This window comes from Pseudophryne corroboree, chromosome 6, assembly GCF_028390025.1.
Source record: "Pseudophryne corroboree isolate aPseCor3 chromosome 6, aPseCor3.hap2, whole genome shotgun sequence".
Taxonomy (NCBI): Eukaryota; Metazoa; Chordata; class Amphibia; order Anura; family Myobatrachidae; genus Pseudophryne; species Pseudophryne corroboree.
The window spans coordinates 89,550,079-89,558,674 of NC_086449.1; positions in this window are offsets into that span (position 1 = coordinate 89,550,079).

Here is an 8,596-nt window from a genome sequence, read left to right on the forward strand (position 1 = left end):
TTTTCAGGCAGAGAACGGATTATATTAAATAATATAAAACTGCACTGGTGGTCACTGGTCAGTCACTAGTATAACTAACTAATACTATCAGCAAAATTCTGCACTCTCTGTCTGAGTACTCCTCCTAAGCTCCAGTAAATGAAGTGTCACTGTCTCACTCTGTCACTAGTATAACTAACTAATACTATCAGCAAAATTCTGCACTCTCTGTCTGAGTACTCCTCCTAAGCTCCAGTAAATGAAGTGTCACTGTCTCACTCTCACTCTCCTATCTATTTCTTCTCTAAACGGAGAGGACGCCACCCACGTCCTCTCACTATCAATCTCAATGCACGTGTAAAATGGCGGCGACGCGCGGCTCCTTATATAGAATCCGAGTCTCGCGATAGAATCCGAGCCTCGCGAGAATCCGACAGCGTCATGATGACGTTCGGGCGCGCTCGGGTTAACCGAGCAAGGCGGGAAGATCCGAGTCGCTCGGATCCGTGTAAAAAAAGCTGAAGTTCGGGCGGGTTCGGATTCCGAGGAACTGAACCCGCTCATCTCTACCAGTTCCCCGTTATATTGCACTGTTGCAGCTGTGGGTGGCAGCCTGGCAGGACTCCAGAGAGGTAAGCTTTTAAGATATGAGTGCAGCATGTGTGGTGTGGGCTCTCCTGGACCTAAGAGGCACGTGTGCACCGCATACACTGCAGCCATTATAGATACGCCATTAGTATGAAATGTTCAATATGGACAAACATGCATGAGCAAGATCAACTGGAACACCCATCACTTTTTTTGGGGAGGTTTTTGATCATCCACTTTATAGTCTGGACCTTCTTCCAAGAGATTTTCACCTTTTCACTAAGCTCCTGTGCATTTCTTTTCATCTTTCTCCTGGAGAAATGTTAAGAAACATGGGTGGTCATTCCGAGTTGTTCGCTAGCTGGTTTCGGTCGCTGCGCAGCGATCAGGCAAAAAAATTGCACTTCTGCGCATGCGTATGCGGCGCAATGTGCATGTGCAATGTACTTTCACTACCCCATATCTTCATCATCTTCACCATCATCATCATAATAATGGTACAAAACTGCAGTACTGCGATGCACTTACAGTATACTAGTCTAATAAAGAAAACATATAAATACATAAAAAATTTACAAAATGACATTTACAGTGAAGAGCACTCTAATGCTCCCTAAAGGCCCGTACACACTAGGTGATATAGTAAACGATATTGCTATTTTTTACCCTCCTGAGCAATATAATTTACTATATCGCCCAGTGTGTATGCTACTGACGATGGCCGATACACGGCCCCTTCTGTGTCGGCCGTGCATGCAGCTTAATTTGGACCCATTGTCCAAAGCTGGCCGCGGCATGACGTCACTGTGCAATATTACTAGTGATAAAGCTAATTATTTATCTTATAACATTCACTATATATTGGTAAGAGACTCAGTACGCAATGGGCGTACGGGGGTACCGTAATGGTACGCACTTAGCGTAGCAGACGCTAGGCCGTGGTCGAGACGCACGAGCGGCACGTTCGCTCACGGCTTACGCTGGGTATCGAGCACGCTATAGACGGCCCGAGTACCGTAATGCTACGCTACTAGCATAGCGGACGCTGTGCCCACAAGAGGAACACGAGCGGCGCAGACGCTCACAGGATGACACACAGTAAACCTTGTATGCAACACACTGAAAGGCTAAGCTTATACTGTAAACCTTGGTCTTGTAATGTTAACACAATGTAACGCTGATTAACCTCTATTATATAAAAGCTGATTCAGCGATTGAGACGCTCAGAAACCCTCTATACTAGCTAGAGAAACACAGACACCTTGCTGAGGTTCCAACACCTTTACTAACGATATTTAGCTATGTGAAAAGGGGAAAACAGTTAACAGCTTATACACTACAGCACTAACATAAAACACCTAAACAGAATAACTGAAAATATACAATATACAACAGCGTCTTAATCCTAAACAATAACAGAGAGAGAGAGAGAGAGAGAGTATGGCAAATACAAACAGAGAATAAGTTGGTTACGGAGAAAAACTTACACACTGGGGAATGATCGCTGCGCAGTCCTGGAACCAGCTCTCTAGTTAGTTAATGATGAAAACCGTTGTGGAGAGTAGACTGAGCTGGCCCTGGCTGGCTGTTCTTATATACACTACATACAGTACACTACAAAGGGCCCTACAATCTCATTGTTCATTGGACACAGGAATCTGTCTTCACATTATAACAAAAGGTCATAGGTTGATTCGAACAGGTGGGCTGTGACTATTTCAAACTGCTCAGGTGGGAGGGAATCTCAGGTTTCCCGCCGCATGGATAATGAACTGCAAATACAGTAAATGTCCATAAACTTCTTATAAACATAACTATACGCAGGAGCGTTTAATCTCTTTTAAACCAACACCGGAATGTTACTAATAATATACTCTTCCGTTGCATACTAAACACCACTGCTCAAAACCTGGCTGACCCTTCGTATCATGTAAAGAGGGATCTCTCTGTCCATGAACCAGTTACACTAAACAAACTTACTGATATTATTAAGGGGACCATAACCTATAAAATACACTATTTAGACTAACTATGTAACGATCGAGTCGCCCGCCAGACGCACACAAACTCTACCGTAAATGCGCAAATCATGCGCCTGAGTGCACGACCGTGGAGGCGCCGTCACGCAACTGCGAATATGCGCACGCACGGGAGAGAATGTGCACGTGCAGCGGGCAAGCGCATGGGGTTAGTACAAGGCATCATAGGTCGCTATATTTTTCAACTTTGACACTAGCAATATTGCACAGTATGTATGCCTATGTCGGGCGGCCTGGCTGGGAGGGGGACACACTAGGCGATGTCGCTCATGGAGCACATCACCTAGTGTGTACGGGTCTTAACTCATGACTTGATTATATCACAAATAAGGCTGCAAAATAAGTGTTTTAGAAAAGAGATCTATGTATAAGCTACACTTAATTAAGTGACATTGTGGTGCCTCTATGATAGTATTTAGGTCTTGTTATTTTGACTTTTATCCACCACAGGCATTTTCATCTTAACCTACAATTCTGCCAAGTGGTTGCAAAAATCATAAGCATGGAAGCAGTTAACAAACGAGGGAAAAGGGCTGCACACTTCCACACAGCGGCCAGCAGTGTACATCTCTGCGAGACAAGAAATACACTGCATGTTCACAGATTAGACTAGTGTTCAGAAATTGCCCAATTGTTGCTGTCACTGATTCTTGGTGAAGTTACTTTGTTTTCATGTATTTACCATGAACTTTCATCAGTGCGGAAATTAATCGTTCCTCGGTTTCTATGTTTTACAGCATGTATTCTGCATGTAGAAAGTACTTCCTCATTGAATCAAACTTTCCATAGAAAAGATAAATGTATTTCCACCACAACTAGGAATCGCAGCTGTGACTAATCTTGCCGGTGGTAATGGCTTTACCACAGCTGATTTGCTCAAACCTGCCCAAAATGTAAACACTTGATTTGACAACTGATTAACAGAACAATACATGGAAAAGGACAACCCCACCCTTATTGTAAAAACAAATGGGTGACCCCTCATAGCTAGATCAGAGAGGCTGCACACACTGCACGGCTGGCTCTCAGCTGCAGGTAATAGTAGGATGGGCTATGCAAGGTGACCTAGCCAGATCATGCAGTAGACAAAGTAGACCTCTGCATAGGGTGAAGGGGATTCTGAAGAGCAAAATCATTCAATAGGCAATGTAGGCTCCTGCATAGGGTGCAGTGGTTTCTGAGAGGCCAGATCATCCAATAGGCAACATAGACTCCGGCCTAGGATGCAGTGGTCACTGAGGGGCCACAATTATCCAAATCCATGTTTATGTTGGTTTTGTTATGAATGGATGTTAACTAAATTTACTTCTCATCAGTTCTCTCACTGTGGGGAGATATATCAAACCTTCGAGAGAGATAAAGTAGAGAAGTTGCCTATAGCAGTTTCAGTCATTTTATAGACTGTGGTAGATAAATTGTAGCTAGAAGATGATTGGTTTCTACCACAACATCTTCATTTTAACTCTCTCAAAGGTTTTGATACACCTCCCCCTATCTGTGTTGGCCTATGCACTGAACTTCTTTTTGCCATTTCAAGTTGGGTGATCTCTTTTGACCTCAAACTCAGTTTTTTAAAACCTAACCATCAGTAAACAGCCACAACGTAATTGCCTTTCTTAATTTCTGTTGTCAACATAAGAATATACCCTACCCTCTCTGTGTAATCTCATTTGGAGCTGTCCTGTATTACCCACATCCAGGGCCTAATGTTTATATGCAATGGCTGATTATCATGCAACGGAATGATTATTGGCAGACTGCGCATGTGCTGTGTTCGCAATGCGCATGTGCCATGGTGCCGCTGCCATCTCGATTGCAATGAGGAGTTAATGGTATAGTAATTGGCAGGAAGTGACCATTTGGAGGTGTTAACCTCCTACATACAAATATATGGTGCCTGTTCTGCTACTGCTGTGTCCAGTCTACTGTATGTAGCCATAAGACAACCCTTATCCTTGATGTTCCTCATGTTTGCGTATAGGTTGCAAATGTATACGCAATTGCGATTTAGTTTGCGATGGCTCCGGTGGGCATCTCTTTTCTTTTCTGGGCAGCACCTTCACTTGCTAACAATAGCAGTTTTTTAGCCTAGAAAATCGCAATTGCATTTGCATACAAACATGAATTATGCCACCAGCCATTATCCAAAATCCTGTAACATTTCCACAATGCGGCCTCTCTCACACAAGATACTGCAAACCCTTTACTTTATGCACCCATCATCTCCCACATTGATTATTGCAAACCCATTCTTACTGTATATGTTTTTCTCTCTAACCATACTTTCATAAAGTGATTATAGAGATTGTAAATTTGCATTTATAATAGTGCTATAATAATTAAGCCATTTATTTCCACTGAAACGTCAGAATCCAACATGTCTACAGCACCCCCCTAAGAAGTTAAATTTCTTACCATGAACTATTACACAGATCACTGTTTGGGTTTTGAGATACTTTACATTGTGAAATATAGGGGGGAATGTAATAAGTTGTGAGCAGAGCCGGCCCTTACCAATATTATGCCCTAGCCAAGATTTTGTCTGGTGCCCCCTAGCACCGCCGCTAGTTCCGGCTCTGACCCTGCACCTCTTTCCCAGCACCATCACCCCTCACCCCTAGCAGTGCTCATTTTGGTGCTTCTACCAGGGACTTGCAGTCAGGGGAGGCAGGGGAGGCAGTGCCTCACCTGTCATTACTGATAAAAATAATATAAAGAAGATACTTATGACACATATTCTGTGTCATAAGTATTTGCTTTATATTATCCCAATTATCCCAGTCCTGTGTAAAGTGTTTAAGAGGCACCGATTGTGGTGCCTCCCTGTCAGATAGGGAAAAGTATGGGAGCGGGGGGCGGGCGCGGGCGGGGCCTAGCAATGGGCATTAAAAGCCCATTGAAAAATCATGGGAAAGCGGCACCATTAGAGGTGCCGCTTTCACACAGGGACGTGCTTTCAACCTATGAAAGCACGTACCCTGTCAGTCAGGACACAGTGATTGGCCAGCGGATCCGTCACTGGATCCGCTGTCAATCACTGTTGTGGGCGCGGCGGAGGTGCGGACGTCGGCGTGGGTGCGGGCGGCAGGGGTGCGGCGGTGCGGGTGGCGGGGGTGCGGGCGGCGTGGTTGCGGCGGTGCGGGCGGCGGTGCAGAGTTTGAGCAGCGGAGCCGTAACCCATTTCAAAAATGGCGCCTCAGCGTCATTTTTTAAATTGAAGATGGCCGCCGCGAGCCAATCACGGCTCGCCGTGTCATCGCTCCGCCCCCTCTGGCTGACTTATATAAGTCAGCGCGAGGGAGCGGCTGTCAGTCCGACGGTGGAGGAGGAGCGGAGAAGAGCTCCTGAAGGTTGAAGACGCCGGAAGTCCTGGATGGGCGGCGGCTATGCAAAAGAGCTTAGCAGCCGCCGCCCACCAGGTGAAGACGCTGGAAGCCCTGGGTAAGGCGGCGGCCATGCAAAAGAGCTTTAAGGCCGCCGCCTCCCAGGTGAAGACTTCAGAGGAAGACGCTGGAAGCCCTGGGGAGGTGGCGCCCCCCCAGGTGAAGACGCCTGAAGCCCTGGGGAAGCGGCGGCCATGCAAAAGAGCTTAAAGGCCGCCGCCCCCAGGTGAAGACCCTGTGCAATAAAACTTATTTTTTAAAACTGTGGGTTTTTATTTTAATATTTTCTTTACAGGTGGGCAACAGGTGCCAGCAGGCCATTTATGTCCGGGCATGCTGGCACTTGTGGTTCTCCAAGTGCCAGCATGCTGGGGCAGGCTTGCTGGGACCTGTAGGCCACCTGAAAAGAACAATATTACTATTCTTTACAGGCGGACTACAGGTGCCAGCGGGCCCATTATGTCCGGGCATGCTGGCACTTGTGGTTCTCCAAGTGCCAGTATGCTGGGGCAGGCTTGCTGGGATCTGTAGGCCACCTGTAAAGAACAATTTTAACAATAAACCCCGCACCCACCGCCACCAGGGGTGCGGGGCATAGCACCGGGCTATCAGCCCAGTGCTGGTTATTGCTCGGGAGGGGGACCCCATGTTTATTTTTTGGGGTCCCCACTTCCGAGGAATTCCAGCCCTGGGCTGACTAGCTTGGGGGGGTATATTAATGCTATGGCAGGGGGACCCCATACCGAGTGTCTCCCCTGCTATGGCATTACCCCCCCTGGCTGGTTCTGCCTGGTGCTGGTTTTACAAATAAAGGGGGGGGGGGGGGGCTACGCTTTTTTTTTTTCCTCTATGGGGGGGGGGGGGATGTTAGCTGCTTGTGCCTCCCCAGCCACTGACCTCACCGCACGCCACTGGTACTGAGCGATGTGTGAGATACACCTGGGGATTATACACCCTATGTACTGTACTATGCGATGTGTGAGATGCACCTGGGGATTATACACCCTATATACTGTGCTGAGCGATGTGTGAGATACACCTGGGGATTATACACCCTATATACTGTACTGAGCGATGTGTGAGATACACCTGGGAATTATACACCCTATATACTGTACTGTGCGATGTGTGAGATACACCTGGTAATTATACACCCTATATACTGTACTGTGCGATGTATGTGATACACCTGGTAATTAATTATACACCCTGTATATTGTACTGTGCGACGTGTATTATACACCTGGTGATTTTATACATCCTTTAATCTGTACTGAGCGATGTGTGAGATACACCTGGGGATTATACACCCTATAAACTGTACTGAGCGATGTGTGAGATACACCTGGGGATTATACACCCTATATACTGTACTGTGTGACGTGTGTTATACACCTGGTGATTATACATCCTGTAATCTAAACTGAGCGATGTGTGAGATACACCTGGGGATTATACACCCTATATACTGTACTGAGCGATGTGTGAGATACACCTGGGGATTATACACCCTATATACTGTACTGTGCGATGTTTGTGATACACCTGGTAATTAATTATACACCCTGTATACTGTACTGAGCGATGTGTGAGATACACCTGGGGATTATACACCCTATATACTGTACTGAGCGATGTGTGAGATACACCTGGGGATTATACACCCTATATACTGTACTGAGCGATGTGTGAGATACACCTGGGGATTATACACCCTATATACTGTACTGTGCGATGTGTGATATACACCTGGGGATTATACAACCTATATACTGTACTGAGCGATGTGTCACGGCATGAGGTCCCTGCTGCCCTTGCCTCACGGCATGAGGTCCCTGCTACCCTTGCCTCACGGCATGAGGTCCCTGCTGCCCTTGCCTCACGGCATGAGGTCCCTGCTGCCCTTTCCTCACGGCATGAGGTCCCTGCTGCCCTTGCCTCACGGCATGAGGTCCCTGTTGCCCTTGCCTCACAGCATGAGGTTTTTGTTGCCCTTGCCTCACGGCATGAGGTCTCTGTTGCCCTTGCCTCATGGCATGAGGTCTCTGTTGCCCTTGCCTCACGGCATGAGGTCTCTGTTGCCCTTGCCTCACGGCATGAGGTCTCTTTTGCCCTTGCCTCACGGCATGAGGTTTCTGTTGCCCTTGCCTCACGGCATGAGGTCTCTGTTGCCCTTGCCTCATGGCATGAGGTCTCTGTTGCCCTTGCCTCACGGCATGAGGACCTGTCTGCCCTTGCCTCATGGCATGAGGATGCTGTTTTTCCGTCTATTGGGCAAATTAGGACGGTCGTGTCAATGGTCAGTCCAAATGTTATTTTGTCTTTCAGGGTCACTCAGTCATCCAAGTCTGCCATGCCAGAGGTCCGTGAGGTGTCTGCCTTGCCAGGGGTCCGAGAGGTGTCCGCCTTGCCAGAGGTCCGAGAGGTGTCCGCCTTGCCAGAGGTCCGAGAGGTGTCCGCCTTGCCAGAGGTCTGAGAGGTGTCCGCCTTGCCAGAGGTCGTGCCAAGGCCTGTCCAGCCCCAGGAGGGGGCTCTGCCTGTCCAGCCCCAGGAGGGGGCTCTGCCTGTCCAGCCCCAGGAGGGGGCTCTGCCTGTCCAGCCCCAGGA